The sequence below is a fragment of the Trachinotus anak genome, unplaced genomic scaffold, assembly GCF_046630095.1.
Source record: "Trachinotus anak isolate AG129_WGS33_773 ecotype Australia unplaced genomic scaffold, CSIRO_AGI_Tana_v1 ptg000019l, whole genome shotgun sequence".
In the NCBI taxonomy this organism is placed as follows: Eukaryota; Metazoa; Chordata; class Actinopteri; order Carangiformes; family Carangidae; genus Trachinotus; species Trachinotus anak.
Genome location: NW_027273870.1, coordinates 6,290,189 through 6,310,105, shown reverse-complemented (window position 1 = coordinate 6,310,105; position 19,917 = coordinate 6,290,189).

The following is a 19,917-nucleotide window of genomic DNA, read 5'->3' as shown; positions in this document are numbered from 1 at the left end:
GGTGGAGACACAGTGACCATTCAGGCAGAGATGACAAGGCAATGAGATGATAATAAAAATAAAACTGAGCATCATCGTTTTTTTCTCAAACATGAAGACACTGATGTAGTGACAGCAAGTGATGCTTCAAGCATCAGTCATGCAAGTGTGTGTATGGACATACACACACAAGCAGAGATGAAACCGTGTATGCATGACTAATCCAGATAACACACTCCCCCACCAGTCTGGCATGAGTACATCATAACGTAAAGTTGGACTCTCTGCCTGCGTGTGTGTTTGTGTGTGTGTATGATCTTGGCCATTTAATGGAGATAGCCTCCAGTCTGGCCTTTACAGCCATTTTTGAGGGTGTGGTGTTGGCACATAAAAAGTGTGATTTTATTTCCATATGGGCTGCTCCCTGTGTCTGAAATTAATCATCAACTACAGATGCTGCTGACATGGTTGAAAAAGTTCTGAAATTTCTTTTTTTCAACAGATGAAGCTCCAATAATTGTATGAATAAATAATTAGATTGTATTTCATAATACTGCAGTATTTACTAAAATTAATTCATTATGTGAAAAAATGACATCTGAAATCTGAAGGCTGCATGCAAGTTGATGGTAAAAATATTTTTTGGCCAAATTATTGATATTTTCTGTTAATGTGTGGTTTATCAATTTATTGATAATATTGCATCGTGATATTTATTTCATAATTCTATCTGAGGAATTCTGACAAATAAAGACGTTTTTGGAAGATATAATAGATTATCATTTTACGGTGGCCCTGAGAGCTCACTGCACTGAAAACCCATGCAAAAACACAAAACAACCAAAAAGTACTGAACAACAAGTGCACATGAACGTATTATAATAGATGTATTGTAATACATTCATGCAAGGGCATCCCAGCCAGGCTCGCTACTTTTTTGTGTCCCCTGTTGTGCTGTGGGCGTCTGTGTATTTGCTTGTGTTGTGAGTATTTGCAGCGTGTGTTGTCAAATGGATAAAGATGTTTTATGAATTTGTCTATTTGCATGTTTCTTAAGTTGCAGTGGCCACCATACGATTCCTATGTCGGATAACAATTTCAGATATGCTTACTTATAATTCCGAAAAAGGTTATGATTCATCAAAATGCATTTGTAGATGTGTAAATAGGATTATGAAAAGTCATCATGACAAACTCATAAAAAGTATAGTCAAATATATGACTAAGTGGCTTGAACCAGAGTGACTTTTCCTACCAACGTTGTCTCACGGTTGTCCACCTTAAAATGTTCACAAGAGAGACAACCAAATGAATAGATTAAATTAAAATGTTAACATGTGTAAGCATTTATTTTGATTTTCTAATAATGATCTTGAAACATCATATTTTAACTGCCATTAACTTCAGGATGTATGTATATAACACAGCATAATCTAAGTAATCTAAGCTTGTATTGCTCTTTATTTATTTACTCACTCACTTTATGTAATATAGTACAGTCTGTATCACTAAGGCTTAAGGAAAGGAAATACACACATTTGTAACATCTCAACTACTACTAGACATTTAAATACTTTTTCTGCATCTAGTGCCATTAATGTCACGTTTTTGCTTGTTAAACATTACAATGATGAGATGTGGAAGGACTTGGCTGTATTATAAACAGGGTACAACATGTAGAGTCCATAATTAGTCATGGTAATACTTGAAAGTGTTGATGCCCTGTAGCATTTGAAAACTTGATATATGGAGTCCATATCTTCATAAACAAACTGAAGCAGACAGGCAAGTATTCAAGAGTAAAACACTCTATGATTATCTTATGCCAGTTTGCTTTAGTAGGAGGTTTGTCATTCATCCATGACATAAAAATATTCTTTCTTGCAGCATATGTGAGGATATCATTCAGTCTGCCACTGCTAGCACCAATAATTGCATTCTGACTTGCATGGCCCAGGAACAATGAAAGAGGGCTTTTGTATTCATGTTGTGGCTTATGTATTTGTATTGTGGCTTTTGCATTTGTTTAGTGGCTTTTGTGTTTGGGTTGTGATCCTCTTCCAAAGGCATGTAACAGGTGTTGAAGTAAGATACACAAAATGATACAACACTTTAGAGTTTACAATGACAGGCACGGTGCAGGCTTCTTTAAAATTTCTATATGTTTCCACATGTTAGAGAAGTGTTCCTTAACACCTTTGGTGGGAGGCTACAGAAAGACAGGTATAATCTGTAGGATTTATAAGCAGGTGAATATATTAAATGACTCCGGTTTCCATTAGGCATGTTGCACCAAATTGTTTATCGACCCATATCTCAGTGCTGACACTCCCTGATTAATGATGTTATTAAGGGGGGAGGAGCAGTGGGGGGAAAAGATGACAGGCTGTTGTGTGGCTGCCCAAAAACACTGACCATTAGTGAGTGTGTGTGTGTGTGTACATGTGTGCATTTGTGCATGTAGAGTTGAACAAGTCCATTCTGGCGTGTGTAAAATCAAAATTCTAATATGCACCTGATCACACATTTGTGGTCATTGGTGCATTCATGCATTCAGTGTGTCTATTCATGTCTATTAATGCATTGCTCAGGATGCTTTGGATGAGTTGTGTGTAAGTGAGTGAACATGCATGTACAGTGTGTATTGGCAAACTCATCAAAACAGCAGTGAGAAGTAGCCCAACAGTGACGTGCTCTGGTGTTTTGCCACTGCTCTGGGGTCATTTCTCAGCTAAACACATATTCTAGTCAATACCTGCAGCAAATACTTGAAATCATACCCATTCTGGACAGCACTTCTCGCCAAATTGAGGTGCTTTCATTCAGGATGACAATGGCCCTTTCAGCATGGCTAAGTGTTCAGTTGGTATTTTGAACAGCATGCTAATAATGTTAACCACATACCATGGGTTTGAAAATGACGAGATATGATCTAAATTTCAGCTTTTATGCTCTATTCTGCAATGATGCCTGCGACACTGCAGAGGAGGCATTTTCCACTGCAGCTGTAATGACAGGGAAGGTGAGATGATGTCTCAGAATCATATGTTAGGAGAGATCACTAGACCAAAACCATCACCGGCAAAGCACTCAATGTCTTTACAGAGCCACCAGCATCACAGAGTAAAGGTTTTATGTTGTTTTTCTCCTAGTGCTCTATCCAGTCCCCATCACTCTGCCTGCTTCTTGAAGTTTTCTGTCAGCCATCAGTCCCACTGGATGAAGCTCCAAACACTGGATGTGAGCCCAGCCAGACAGAGATAGTGTAGGTCTAGGTGACCTTTGAGCTGTGGCAAGCTGCAAGTCATCTGACACTTGTCTCATTCACATCTGCTCCAGGACCCATGGGCTGCTGATTTGAGTGTATGCGTACTTAGGTTCACATGGCATGTGTGTAAGTGAGACAGAGTGAGAGGGAGAGAGTGAGAGAAGCGGCTGTGCCTCACTACACCTACGACGGATCAGTCGGGGGGGGGGGGAGAAAAATGAACTAATCAGCCTCTCCAGTGGTGGAATCTCACCCAATTTATTTCCAAGCTAACAGGCGTTGGTTAATGAGCTGAAGCAAAGGATCCTCTCTCTTCCCTCTCTCCTCTCCACCTGTCCTCTGCTGTTCCACTGGTGATTCTGCACACAAAACCAATTACTCCTGAGCGCATCCATTCATGTGCACACACATTCACATTTGTGTGTCCAATCACACATGTTCATAATCTTGCTCGAAGACAGGGAAATACACACACATAAATGAATCGATGTGCTGTAGTCTTGCACACACAATCAAACAAAATATCTCTGTGCACGTACTCTGAGCTCTTTGTTTGGTCTGCCAATTACTAAATGTTTGTGAAAGGGTGAAAGGCCTGGTCTTTAGGAAAACAGAGAGATCCAGACAGTGTCATTATCAAAAGATTTTACCAGACATAATATCTATGAGAGTCGAATTGAAATAACACCTTTCTGACTTTTTGTTAAGGCCAAGGAAGCAGCACAGACACCCCTTTGTCTCTTAGCTATGGTGAAAAATACATAATTCCTTGCAGACTTTATAAATGCAAATGCACTTTGCCACTTGAACTTTTATGCTCATGGCAGATCTTAAGAAAAATTGTGAATACTGCCATTTGGGTGAAACCTTGTTTTTGCACTGTTGTTCCAAAAAAGTACATTCTCATACATAAGCAGTGGGAAGACAGTGAAGAAACGCTTTCAAAGTTCACATCCCTCTAAGCATTGTCAGCTTGAGAAGTTCCAGAAGCTGCAGAGTTCTACAATACTTTGTGCTGTGTCTACAGAATATTATGAAGTCAGGAGTGACCTGGTTTTCTGCAGTAATTGGTCATTAAATGTGATCTGATCTTCATCTATCGTAAGTTATAAGTGTAGACAAATGCAGCGACACACAAACTATTATAATCTTTCAGCTGGCCACACCCATTAAACACTCTCAGTGCTGGTGGAAAGAGCAAATGAACCCTTGGATTTAATAACTGGTTGAACCGCCTTCAGACAAACACTTCCTACAGCTGCAGATCAGGAGGAATTTTGGACCTTTTTTTCCTACCGATCTGCTTCAGATCAGACATATCTGTAGGATGTCTGGTGTTGTCAGGTCATTCAGCAGTATCTCTGTTGGGTTAAGGTCTAGGCTCTGACTGGGCCACTCTAAAGGGTGATTTTTTGATGTTTGAAGTCATTCTGTAGTAAATTTACTTTGATGTTTAGGCTGCTTCACCCACTTACTGAGCTTTAGTAGGTGGACAGCCACTCTGACATTATCCTGTAAGACACCTTGATAAACTTGGGGATTAATTTTACCCTCCTTGATTGCAGTCAACTTAGCAGAGTGCCCATTTTGAGAGAGTCTCCAAAGAACTAAATAATTTCCATTTGTAGGCAGTTTATAGAAAACTGTGGACTGATAAATATCTAAACTCTTTAAGATCACATTTTGAGCAGTTTTATGCAAATCCACATAAGTCCTCTGAGATTTTTTTAGAGACATGGTTCACATCAGCAGATGCTTCTTGAGTGATTTTTTTTATTGGTCAAAGAGGCTCTAACCCACACCTCCAGTCTGGTATCTGATTAGACTCCAAGTTTGCTAACTGACTGATGTCATAAGCTGAATGCTTCACATACTTTTTATGAGAGCAATGCAGGAACTCCGATGTTGAGAGACAAAGTCCAGGTTAGAAGGAGGTTAGCGAAGATGAATGGGTTGACAAAACATAGTACTAGAAACAGGAGACATGTCTGCATGTGTAATATTATAACCATGATGACAGAGTCCTCTAACCTTAAGTAAGTATTTATTCTAACCCAAATTATATTTTTTGTGGTGAAACATAACCAAACCTAACCAAACTGTGATTGTTCCATGAGCTTAACAGCGTGTTTATTATTGTAACCATAATGATGATGGCTCAGTACATTTACTGTCATAGGCGCATTAATTCAGGAGATGCTCCTGTGGGTCGCATCCATAGACTCTGTATAAAGATGGAAGTAGCAGCCTTCACCAACTTGGCAGTGACTGACTTTGCTTAACTAATCCAAAAATGGGCAAAGTGGTTTTGCATGTGTAGAGCTGAGACCTCGCTGCATGCCGGATTGTGGCAAGCTTACACTCACCCACCTGACACACCCTCAATTATGCATAACCTTAAGCCTTAATGAAATTTATACGGCTACAGAGTTATATAAAATTCATGGTTTGATTAGGTTTAGGCACAAAAACTACTTGGTTAAGTTTAGGAAAAGGTCCTGGTTTGGGTTAAAACAAGTACTGTTCTTCCTTAAGGTTAGAGGACGTTTGTTGTCATGGTTACAATAATAAACATGCAGTTAAGGTTGTTGAACAGTCTTGGATAAAATAAATAATGCTGATTGTTGCTTTCACATGCGAAACAAACAGCAGCCTCCTGTGTGAAAGACCCATATGTTGTTGACCAATCCGTCCACCCCAACCTCCTCCTAATGCAGACTATAGACTCTTATATCACACTCTTATATTATACACTATATATCATCTCCTTCTTTGTTCCTGTCATAATTACTAACTGTGAGTTGTAATAGGCTGCTTGCACAGAGGACCTACAGGGTCCTTTTTTACAGGACCATCTCGAAAAAGGTTAATTTAATCATCACAAAAACTCCTAGAGTGTGCTGAACCTCATGCACTGGACAGAACCCATATCAGCATTAGACTAGTTTTCTCCCTAATCACTGTTCCTCTGATGAAAATATTCAAGTCATTTTTAGTCAGTGTGTCCACGTCAAGCTCAGCAGCTTTAAAATTTAAATGCACATACTGTACAGATATATCACCTGAACCTGTTAACCTCCAATCAATACCTATAATACTTAAGGGCTCGGTCCACCTATAAGGTGCCAATACTATCGAACATATCAGTGAAAAAGCACTCTCTAAAAGTCAGATAACTGTATGGTGAATGGCTGAGGTGACCTTTTGAGAAAATGCCAAAGGAACCTTCAAGCAAAATCCCACATTCCTGGAACAGCGGTCCTGACGTTATGGATGGGGATTTGCAAAATCTGTGGCAGTGAAAGGGGAACCAATCTGGTCTTCAATGAGGGCAGTTAGCTGACCAGATGCCACTCTCTCTAACTTCTTTCATATTGGCCAAAGAGATGACTGACTGTGAAAAGCAGCAAAAGACAGATATAAAGAGGAAGGCAGACTGAAAGAGGACTGAGTGTACTATATTCTCTGATATATGACATTAGGTTTCTCTCAAATGTATGGAGGCTACTGTATTTCCTATATAACAGTGAATGTGGAATCACTGGGTAAAAATGCAATCAAAGAATTATTTTTATAGTCAGATATAGGCTATGTCAGTCCTCTGTTGAACAGGCTTGAATGTGCAGCCGTCATGTAATTAAAAGGATTAGTGGCAGTGTGAATAGTGTTAACACCTTTTATGGAGGGGAAATAATAGATTCACTGTGCTCCACTGAATATTAATGCACAGATTAAAATTATGTACAGTACTAAGTACAATATTTCAACAGAAAGGCTCTAACAAAGTGACAAATGTGCTAGTTTGATTAAAAGTGACAGCATTTTACCGTGGGTAAAAAAAAAAAAAAGCTGTCAAAATTTACATCTGTGACAGCAGACATAAGAATAATCTCATGACCAAAAGCATATGCAGCAAAATTCGAGTGCAAAGAAATTGATGTGTCAACTCTGATAAATCATTTCATGATTTCAAAGCCCCTTGAGGAGAGCTTAAAATGAGGTTACATGGACAGTTTATGCTATTTTTAAATGCGCAGGATGAGTTTCATGTACCATTGAAATACAAGGTGGTCAGGTGAACATAAACAGGGAAGGGTAGCTACAGATTTCACCCCTCTCTTTGATATCCTTTACCACCAAAACCCAACCTTATTTACCATGCGTTCAAGTGCTTTAGCACACACCTCTCCATGTGATCTCAGCTCATCTGTGTTAACCTTGGTTGTCAGGGCCGATCAGCTCTTGTCTGCATGTCTGATGCAGAGTCACAGCGGAGAAGGCCAAGAGTTCACGCCTGCAGGCACTGACACCAGTCACTTGTGAGCACTGGGCACCTGCTTGTCATGCTCCCATGATAAGAGTCTTTCCTGTCAGTGGAAACCAGGCGTCCCTCTGGGTGCAGAGAAAGAGAAAAGTCAGAGGGAGAGCAGTCTGTGCTGAAGAGCTCAATATTCCATCTGAGCAGTGCTTCATGAAGAAATCGATAGAGACACAACATATTTAAGCACATACACTGTTTGATGCTGTAAAATACCAAGTGATGTCTCTCATTCAATACCATGATCTGATCTGACTCTTACGCAAAACCTAGGAATTATCTAAATTAAAATGTGCCCAATGATCTTAGCTCTATTGTAAGATTGTTTATTTTTTCAGCTTTGTGGTCTCTCTCCAAAATCCTTTCACACAGACACAAAAGAGAGGCCTCTTTTCTTGGAAGGGAAATGGCAGCAATTAAAAGGCAAATTCTGTATCTCTGAGTGCTGCTTGGGTAGTAATTAAGTCCTCCAGAGTGTTGCAGCCATTAGAGCGCCGAGCAACCAAATGAGGACACACCCAGCCCAGTGTGACCAGATTAAAAGAAGAGAAATCAGCCCCTCGCTGCTTCCAAATGGCCGCCATCGCTTCTGGCAGTGCATAAGTCTACAATGTACGACTTGAATCTCCTTCCAATCAGTATGAAAGTGACATAAACTTCCTAGTTGGCTGTTTAACAACACTCATAGAAATGTACTTACACCAAGCCATTCACAAAAAAATACTGTCTCCGAGCTTTTCAGGAGATGTGTGCACTTGTCTTCTGGGTACACTTTGTGAGATGACAAAAAAAAAAATATGATGACAATCGCTTACTTTTAGGCACTGTCACTTCCTTGGCAACATCTAGCTGAAGAAGAAATGTGAGATCAGTATCTCTAATACACAAGAAATCACCCAAAATTACCCATTCGCCCTCCTATGAGCAGCGACTGTGCAATAACAACCCTGGCGCGCTGGTATTTATTTATTTTTTTTATTGCCTTTTCAATTCTTTTTTATTGCCTTTCCAAAACCCAAAATACAAGTGCAAAACTGTGAGGAAGGATTAAACAACATGTTTATCTGTTCTTGTAAGCTGCAAATATTAGTATGTTCAGCTAATAGCTTACTATCAACACTAGTAACCTCGCATTACTTCCAAGGCCAAGAATTCGTATCAGCACATTCGTCTGTGGGGATGTAGATTACTTGTTCACTTGTTCGTCATGTTCACTACTTGTGCTTCCACTGTGTAGCATTTCCCCAGTGTGTTCCTGGATGCTGTCAGAGTTTAGGCTAACTCCTAGCTCTATCCTACTCAGTGTCAGATATGGGGAAGTCTACACTCTTGTAACTCCAGCTGACATCCCTTAGTTCTCATCCTAAAAGCCTTTTCTCTCGTAGTGTTCAAAACGAAAACATGCTGTTTGAAATGACAAAAATAGAACGTAGGCTAAGGAGCAAAACAGTGCTATGTTAGAAGGAAAACAGACTTTTAACCCTGTTAAACCTTAAGGCCAAAAATGTGTTTGTCATTTGTTCCTCTCTTGGTTACAACAAACACACACCTTATGATTATAGCTTGAACATATCAGACAAGTTTATACACGGTCTATAGTATCAGTTGGATTGACTCTAGTTCTTTCAATTTGTGCCGTAGCTACTTCCAGACGTCCTGAAATGTGACGCAAAGCGACTTGGGGAAGCAAGGAAAACCCTTTCATTATCCTGGTGTCTGGTGGTGTGGAAGAAATCAATAAAAGTGTCCATGCTGGATTCATCTGTATTCTACTGTGTGAAACTTATACCCACACATGGGGACAGGAAGATGAGTGGGTGGTTTGAGGGGAAGAGGTGAGGGAGTTTCAGAGGCAGGGAGGTGCGCTGGAGGGGAGGAGGAAGTTAGACATGGAGAGGTTTATACCCAAAGTTTTTTGGTGCACTCACACAGGTTGGAGTAACTTACATTAGGAAACTGAGAGAGATTTTGATGCAAGGGAGATACAGAGGCTGCATAAATATCAGTTGTGATCCTTGCTGAACCACAGAGGAAAACTACTTATTAGACTTGTTCCCAAGTCTAAAAGTTATAAATGGAGATCTGTGATCTTTTCGAGAAACAAATCAAAGAGGAACATAGGACTGCCGGGGATGCGCTAGAAAAAATAACAGACATTTCAACTGTGGAAGTCATGCTAACGAGGCACTTGTTTAAACTCTGAAAATCCACACACACACACACACACACACACACACACACACACACACACACAAAATCTAACAACCACATCACCTGTCACTGGGAGCCTCATTAAGCTGACAGGCGTTGGCCTCTCAGGGCAGGCCAAGACGTCAGAGTCCTCTCCTTCCTGTCATGACATGATGGATCTCTCTACCACTGGCTGCAAAGCTGCCACTCAGTCCACCTTCCTGTGGGCGTCCATCAGGAAACACTTGCCAAGCATTCTGTTGATCAGCTTTTTTGTATATATCCACCATCGTCATCCACGTCCGAATCTGACTGCATGTCGAAGAGACAATGAAGATTGGCTCTACTTGCAAGTTCCTCCCTGTCTCTTGCTGTCAACGTGTGAATGGATATATTTATGTTGTACCGATGGCCAACTTCATACTGTACTATATACTAGCATAGCCTGGCTTCAGATGCGAGGCACCTCCCACAACTCCAGTTTGTTCAGTGGTGCATGTAGGTCTATTGTTGTGCAGTACGATGGGACAGAGTATTAGGTTTAAGAACAGGGGCATCGTCTTCCTACATTGCTAGCTAGCTACCTACATCTAAAACAGCAACAAGTGTGGATGAGCTGCAGGCTGAAATATTACCACCATATGAAGTTGTGTTGGTAAAAACAGTTATTATTTATGAAAATGTTGGCTAGTGCAGTGTAAAGGTTTGTTGACATAATATCTGCAAAGAGATCAACAATTTTTGTAGCTTTCCTGCTTATCGTCTTCTATCCACAGCTCCTGTTAACAGCGTAATGCTGTAAAACAGGTTTTCTTAGGCTGGGATGTGTATCTTTGATGTAATACTGTTGTGTCAACATGTGTGTTAACATAACTCTTAAATAGTGGGAGGAGCGAAAGTTTTGGTATAGATGGGAGAAACTGTCAACAGTTCATCACGAATGACAGCTCTGACTCAGATGAATTCCCACAGGAATTTTGGTATCTGAAAGTCTTTGAGGGGAACCAATAAACTGTCAGCGCCACTGATGATCGAGCCTGACTGGACATCTGTCAGCAAGTGTGTGACAGGGAGAGCTGCATGCATTTATTCTGCAGTGCTGTTGGATTGTGAGAGCAGGTGGATAGTTCAGTGGTCATGACACTGATGAATGAAGGTGAATCCAGGTGTGGACAAAAACAGAGAATCAGATGAGCTAAATAAACTTTTAGTTTATGCATTTTAACAGCTTTTCCTGATACTAATCAAAAAGAATATCTCCTAGTATTTTTTAAATTTAGGTTTTGTGACAAGCGTTACATTCGGTGCTGATGACTCCTTGTCAGGCGACTTGTCGCAGAAAACATATTTTGTTGGTTGTCCGCCAAGAAAACCAAGAGCTATTGCTGAGATTCATGCTTCATTTTTCACTAGATTGACTTGTGACGTCTCTAGTAAGGATGAATGACGATGGTTTGTGTTGTGACGTCTGTGCTTATGTAAGTCTTTACAGTACAGGTGCTGGCTGAAGAGAGAGATGAGTATCAGAATCAGAATCAGTTTTATTGCCAAGTATGCTTTCACATACAAGGAATTTTTTCTGGTGATTGGTGCAATTGATCAGCAACAGTGGGGCTCTCTAGCCTTGTTGATGAGGCTAATAGCAGATGGGAAGAAGCTATTTTTGTGGCGAGAGGTTTTGGTCCTGAAGGACCGCAGCCTCCTGCCAGAGGGGAGTGTCTCAAAGAGTTTGTGTCCAGGGTGGGAGGAGTGTGTAATCACAGTACTCATCAATAAATACCAGCCACATGAAGATGGGTGTGGTCTGATCCGTGAGTCAAAACCTCAACATGTTGACGGGCATCATGACTGGTGTGACCCTATTACAAGATGGTCTCTAGTTTTCAGCTTGTGTGTGTGTGTGTGTGTGTGTGTGTGTCATCATGGGATAATGTTAGGAACCACCACAGAGGCAGTTTTGAATGCTTTGGTTTATATGTCTGTCTGTGGGCAGATTTTGTCAGTGTGAAACATAACAGGTGTGTAGCTTTAAACTCAAGGTTGAGTTTAAAGAAGGTTGCACTTCAACCAGTGTGTACTCAGTACTCATGTAGTAATGCCTACTGAGTACTCATAGGTTGGTACGTCCACATGTTGACAGGCATCACAGCTGGTGTGATGTAATCACAACTAGTGACCATCACTAGTTTATTTAGTTGTTGACAACCAGTTGTAGCAAATGAAATTAAAAAACAACCTTTGTTAGGCTTTTGTAGGTAAGTTTAGTTGGCTATGTACGATTTATGTAGCTGGTGTAATTGAAATTTGTCAAATAAACTAAACTACCTCTGGTATGTGGTATTTCAAGCTACTGGATTGATAAAATAATAAAAGTTCGCAGTATGTTGGAATTGCTCGGCTTCACAGAAGTCGTCTTAAAAAGAAAAAATTCAGTAACAATTAAAGCTGCTCTCATCACTACTTTTATATTAACAATGGATGAAATGTAAAGTGTCATGTGAAAGGTGAGATAGTGACAAACTGACAGATAATTATCACCTGACAGCTCTGTTCTCAGCTTCTATTTAGCATCTTTTCACACTGATAAACCCACTGTAAAGTACCTGCTCAGCAGCTAGCGACCAGCTGTCGTGAATGAAGTGGAAAGCAGACCTAAGCAAATGTTATTAGGAGAGTGAATATTTGACTTACAATTGCTAGGTGGTCAGACATACAATTCCAAATGAATGGTGCTTTGTTTCTACTGGATATGTGAATAACCAACTGCTTGCTAACACATTAGAAATATCAACTTTATAAAATAATAACATATCAGAGTTGTACAGCTGGTTGCTCTGTCTCCAAGTGGCCAAAAACTCAATTAACACATAATGTGTTTAATGCAACTAAGTGTTTAGTGCTTTGTTGATGTAACTAAATTAAATAAACGCATTTATATGAGTGATTGGTGAAATGTTGCTCTGGAGTGACAACGTATTCCTGCACTGTTGGCTGGAGTCTGTGAACCTACCAAATGTGATATTAGATTTGTTTGTTGGCAGTCTTGCACAGAGCCCATTAAGCCTTCATGCAAACAAATTTCAATCTCTCACTAAAATGCTAACGAAGCTCAGAAGCTGAACAAACAAAAGCTCCAGGTCAGATGTTATTATCCAACATCAGTGCACTACCTAGAGACATATGGGGCATAAAGTTGTATGAATTATTGAATCTTTTTCTTCAAACACTTCTCCTGAAGTGCATCCAGACATCTCACAAAGTGGAAGTACAGAGGCATTGTCAGCTTTGGTGATAACAATCTCAGACACCTGACACCTCCACTGCCAGATCCCTTCATCCAACATTCCTGTGTGTCCCTTCCTCTGTTTGTATCATCAAAGAGCAGCTGGTGGCAGGCGGAGCCCCTTTGAAATGTGTGTCTGTCCGGCGGAGCCATTTGACAGCAGACAGCTACAAGAGCACATGGTGGCCTGGCCAGCTTGTACCAATTTAATGCTGGCTGCTCTCATATGCAAGTCCCAGTGGTGACCTAGTGACCCGGGCACTACAGAGCGGGGGGTTGTTAATAGCTTGGTAGACATAGGTAATGAGGTTATCAATTAGAGGGAGACTTGCTCTCATTTGTCCCTGTTATGATGTCATGTTTTTGAAAGGGCTCCTGGGGAAGTGAAGCTAGGTGAGAATTTATAATTGTCATTTCATTAAAGGATCCAGAAGCCAGTGTTCCAGTATGGGCTGTTTTGTTGTGAGCAGATGTTTTCAATGAAGATGAAGATTTGCACAATAAATTACCCAGAAAAGACTAAAGACTTAATTAGCCTAAGATAAAAACCTTATTGAAGTTTGTACTTACATTTGCAGTCTGGTCTCAGCCTCAGGAACACAAAGAGCGCACTCGTAAAGGTTGCATATGTGTTTCCACGCACACTTGGGTGAGCTGCCAGTAACAGTGTGACTACAGTCACTCAGTATTCCTCTCTGCAGCAGGCCAGACGCTGTGAGTGTGAGGGTCCCAGGAGGTGAGCAGACAGAAAAACAGCCCAGGCAGGGATCTTATTCTCACTCCACATCCGAAGTCTCGGAGGCCATGTATTATTCACGTAGGAAGACAAGGGATATGCCTCAGCATGAGGGATGGCAAGACGAAAGAGAGGAATGATGAAGGGAGGGATGGCAGTAAGCAGAGATGTGAGGATGACAGGACTTGAGGGACAGGAACATGTGAGAAGGAGATAATCTGATACAAAGAGACAGACATTAAGTAACAAGACCAAAAGTGAGATGAAGATATCTTGGTAGCATAACAAACTGTACCGTTGAGAGCCGTGTCTGTAGCAAACACTTGAACGTTTGATTTCACTGATTAGCGCACCTTCAGTCAGGGGCGAGGAACTAATCAGTGAAACCACCTGCTGTTGTGTTTGGCTCCAGCAAAATCCTTCAGTGGCACAGGGTTGGAGACCGCTGAACATGACAGTAAATACTTTGTTGATTGTGGAAGCTTTTTGGAAACCTCAGACTTCATGAAGAAACTCGCACATACAAGCTATTAAATACTCATCTTCTTTATTTTCTATTTCTATATTATACACAGGGTTGGCAATTCACTTTTAAAGCAGCTAAAATCAATATTTTTTATGTGAACAACTGATCACATGACTACTTGTGTGTGAAGGGCGTTGCTTTTAGCAATGAACCCACAGAGAATCATCACTTGACTCTGCAGTTCCCATCAGCTCTACAGAGCTTTATATTTTTTGGTTTTCTAGCCCACAACTTTATTGGGATGGTTCACTCTTTGTTCTCGTCAACCTGATTTCCAGCCGCAGCAGATGGCTATTTTCACTGAGAAAGCTCCAAAAATCCACTGTACACTACCCGCCCGGCACCAGATGGCTGACAAAGTTAGAAACTAGCTAACTTTAGCAGCTTTCACCTAACTTTAGCATGTAGGCAAAGTATAGATATTTCCCTCAGGACTGGAGACCAACAACAGAGCTAAAAGAGAGTGAGACTTCATCAGATGGCCAGAAATACAGCTCCAAATAAATGAGAATGTGGCCTTGAATTTTCTGGATGTGTACATAAGCACCCGTTTGCTAACAAGCCAGCCATATCAACTTAGGTTATGTCAGTGTTATGCTCACTTGTTTTCGCTGCCCCAAGTGGCAAATAAATAAATAAATAAATAAATAAATAAATAATCAATTTAATGCAAGTTAAGTTTGGTGCCTGTCGGCCTTTTTATATCCATAGCAAGACTTTTGAGTAAATACATTAATTCACTTTCTTTCTGGAAGCTAGATGACACGAAGATCGATACCACTCTGTAGAGCCAGGAGATGGCTGGCTTAACCGGCCAGCTGAAGAAGCAGGGCAAGGAAAAAAAACTCTATGTACTATCACTTCTAAATTTTACTAATTAACATGTATCTCTTCTTTTGATCTGTCCATGAACAGAAATGCAAGTTGTGGTTTTAGAGGATGTTATGTGCCAGAACTATTTCGTGGCCACACCAGTGACTTTCTGGAGTTGCCACTTGTTGCTGGCAGCTTCACAGCATGCTATGCTATGCTATGCTATGCTAAGCTAAGCTTAGCTAATTGCATGCTGCCTCTAGCGTCGTATTTCACATACAAACATATGAGTGATATTGATCACTGCAATTGATTCATTGCAAGAAAGTGGATAAACATAAGTATGAAAATGTCATCAAATCAGTAAACAGGTAACTGTGAGGTGGTGTATATACATGTCCTGGAGCTTCTTAGTCGATGAATTTGAGCAGTTTCTTCCTGCTGCGTCACTTGTGTTTTCCTACACTTTTAGTTTCTCTTACACATTCTTACATCATCATGTCTGGTCAACCATCTTTCTGCCAAGTGGTTGTTAGATGTGACTCTTTACTGTTTAAGCATTAGGATTTTTTTTCCCTACACTTTCTTTCTACTCTTTTTTTATGCCTCTATTATAGTTGTAGGGAGACAGAGACAGGAAAGTTGGAGAGAGAGAGGGGATGACATGAAGCAAAGGGCCATGGGTTGGATTCATTTTTCTGACTTACTCTTATGCAACCTACCACCTCCCAATCACCACCGTGATATTCAGATTGTTTCAGAGGATTCATCTCCACTCTATTCTCACCACCACCACAGGTGCCCATGGGAGATCCTGTTCTGGTCCAACATTTAATGAAGATGCTTCATGTTGATTCAAGCTACTTTGCCAAAGTATTTTTTTTTTAAATTTATTTATTTATTTTTTGCTGTCTCAATAAATCGAGCTATACATATCTAAGTGAATTTCTGTTTACAGGGATTTTTCATTGTTTTCCAGCATCTGCTGTGGCAAATAACTCTAGAGGGGCTTTAGCTCTATTCCCACTGGAAGACACTGTCTTCTTTTTATGCAGTAATGTGGTCTCTCTCTGTGTTTATAGAGCTTTCCGGCAGATTTTCTGTGAGTTTCAGCACAGCGGGGCATTATTTAAAATGCAACATCGTGGCGTGTAGATACTACCAACCAAGGCTCAGCTTTGATTGTTCACACTAAATGTATTAATGTCTCCAAATTAATGTGCTAATGATTTTTTGATAGTAAAAGCTGCACACAGCCCATTTAAATTCTGACAGTGTTTCATCCATGTATCTTCTTTCTTGCACCAAAGACTGCCCACACTAGTTTCCCCATTCCCACTGTGTCATCTCTTCATCCTCAGGCTAACCAACAGTGGAGGTCAGTGAGGATTTCACTCTGTCTCACACACACACACACACACACACACACACACACACACACACACACTACTACCTCCTTTATCTCACTCAATGTCTCTAACAGACTCTCTACCACAAAACTACATCTTCACAGCTCCTCTAATTGTATGCACCACACACCTATCAAATAAAATTAGCACACAAAACCCTCTTATGCTATCACTTGGCTGACTATTCACCCACTTAATTAATCCAATTAATCAGGAAAGGTATATCCACCTAATCAAAACATGTGCGTAGTATCTGGCAGCATCATCAGTATCCTGCCACCACTGCGCAACGAAGTGTGAAGGGTGAGACGAGGAGACGATGAAGCTTTAATCCTGGTTTTCCTCCTCGTTTCATTGTCCTCAATCATCTTGAAACATGACATTTTTTAAAGCCTGATGCTACAGCTATAGATTAGATAGCATGTTTAAATCAGACGATGCTGACAGATGCACGAATAACTTGAGTCCAGACACAACATCTTGTTTGTTTGTTTAATGTGTGGTGTAGCTGTGCCTTGAAGATAACTAATAGAAACCTCATTAGAATCGTGTTTTCATATTCACTGTCTGTGCAGAACATAGATAACCGAGGTAGAGCACATATTTCACAGCACATTTTTGGAAATCCAATGGAGATATGCAGCACAGTTGAATAAAGAATTTTCTCATAAATTAATCAAAAGCTTAATTTAAAACCACACATCTCACACAAAAACTGTTAATGTGCCCATCATGCTGCACTGTTTGAATTAGGGCAGGCTGACATCCGGTCTGGAAGGGCGGATTTAATGACTAGTTGGGCATTCATCGATACTGGTAGCGCTGCAAGCTGTTGTTAATTATTAACATTCAAAGCTCGTTCCACTGACATACTAAAGACAGGTCTGTACATGGAAGCCTTTTGGTGGAGACTTCCTCCAGGGTGTCAGAAGCCATGCCTGCGTCTCTTGTCCTCCTCCACAATGTGACTTTGCTCAAAGACTTCTGCAACTCCAGTCTGATGAACTTCTTCCCCATATACACACAGCAGACATCTCTCTGTCTCTCTCTGCCCCGTCTGTCTCACTCCTCCTCCCCTTTCGTCAGGCTCCGTTGACCATACAGATGACAGTATAGACTGTGGCACCAGTGTATCGGAACCAAGAGCTGAGGAGAGCAGCAGATATGAGACAAAATGAGATGGATAGAGAGAAGGAGAGAAAGAGAGTCAGTCCTTCCCAGAGCCTGTCAGTTTTTTTTATTACTGTGATGTCTACGCTTTTATCACTGTGCCCGCCAACGAAAATCTCTTAAAGCCAACGGGGTGGCAGCTACAGAGACCTTACTGAATGGCGAACGGGCCTGAACGCTCATTTGATCTGTGAGGCACTTGAGCATTGCCAACGATTCAGTGAGACCTCACAAGGGTCAGAAAGGGCTGCAGGTAGGATGGTTCACCTTGTTGACCCTGTTCAGGATGGAAGGAAGGGGGAATGGACAGCCAGTGGCTGTGGTCAGTGTCTCACACGTGTTCAAGCAGAGATTTGTGAACAGGCAGAGGATTAGAAGACAGCGCTCGTACCTGGTTCACCTCACACTGAACTGCTGGGAAGAAGGCACCAAGGCTCATGCAGAGAAGTAGATGAGTTTCAGATGTCAATGCCAATATGTCTGAGTAAAAATGGAATGAAGAAAGAAGGAAGAAACTTTTTTTAAAAAATCATTAAGTTTGACCTTCAATCTACATGGTTTAACATAATAGATTAAAAGTGTCATGAGAAATGTGCCTCTTTGAGAAGTGCCATGATGCGAATTCAAATTTTACCTTATTTACATACATATAATCAAAGATATGCAATCCCTGCTGTCCCAGCGAGCAAGGCCAGGGACCTCTCTTACATGTCATCCCCTTTCTTTCTGTCTTTCTACTCATTTCCTGTCATCTCTCTAGAGTAAAAATCTCTAAGAAGACAGAAAATGCTTTAAAAATAGAAAAAAAAAATAGTTGTTTGATTTAGATACCTGAACCTGGACCTGTCTCATCTCACTGAAGAGCTGCTAAATCTTCCCAAACAATTGAGTGTGAAGCAAATTGATTATTGATTTTAATATTGATTTAGGGGAGCAGCTATAGCATTACGAAGTGCCGGGGCATTAAGTCATGCATCCCTGGAAAATAGATGGTGCTTAAAGCTGGTTGACGCAATGATACAGGCTGTAAATACCCCACTGACATACATATATACATACATTTTTACATTTTAAACATAACGTGTGGAGTATGGAGCAATGTTTCTAGGTTCCTGTTTTGTTTATTTTAATACATGTACATGATTTACAGGTGGAAAAAAGATGCCTGGCTAGCTAAGAGATGGTTTTTAGAGTTTTTTTGATGAAACAGTGGTGATGAGAGCAGTGATAGTGAACCAAAACATTAAAATTACAAGCCTGAAAATCAAAGTAATGAGCTGTTTAAAAAAAAAAAAATTATTGCCTGTGGGTTGTATACCTCCACCAATCAGCCAAGCTGCAAGAAATATGGTCACATATTACAGCAGTGAATAATGGCAATGTTTTTTCTGCAGAAGACTATGATGTCACAGTGAAGTTGACCTTTGACCATTTGGATATAAAATGTTACCACTTAATGTTCCATACAGACATTTGAGTTAAATTGTGTCATAATTAGTGTATGAATTAGTGACTTATGGCCAAAGACATGTTTTGTGAGGTCACAGTGACCTTGACCTTTGACCACCAGATTCTAATTAGTTCATACTTGAGTCCAAGTGAATGTTTATGCCAAATTTGAAGAGGTTTCCTCAAGGTGTTACCATAGACTGTAAATAAAGATAAAGATGTAGCCTTTGTGATGTAACCCCTAGGTTTCTGCAGAAGCTCAGGGTTTTGAAGCGCAAAGTGGGCTGCCCTACCGTCGCCATCTTGGCACTGCCTGATTCCACCGAACTCCCAGCTAATTCAAAATTGGGCAAAGAGTGGGTGAGCATGGAGCTGAGACTTTGGTGTATGTTTGTTTATGGCAAGCATATGCTCACCCACCTGTCACTCAAAGTGACCACGCCCTCAATTATGCAGAACATTAAGCCTTAATAAAATTTAAATGGATAAGTTATATATAAACTGTTGTCACGAAGAAGGAAATGAGTTTTTGTACCAGGCTGTTGACATGTTTATTTCTGCTGTAAATTTGGACATTTTAACATGGGAGTCTAGGGGGGTTGACTTGCTTTTGGAGCCAGCCTCAAGCAGCTATTCAGAGAAGTAAAGTTTTTGGTACATCCATATTGGCTTCATTTTTCAGCCTCGGAGGTTGCTGCTTGGGGTGTTGGGGAGATATTGAATTCACAAGAATGTGATGGATGGACATATCTATGTATGTATGGATGGATGCATGG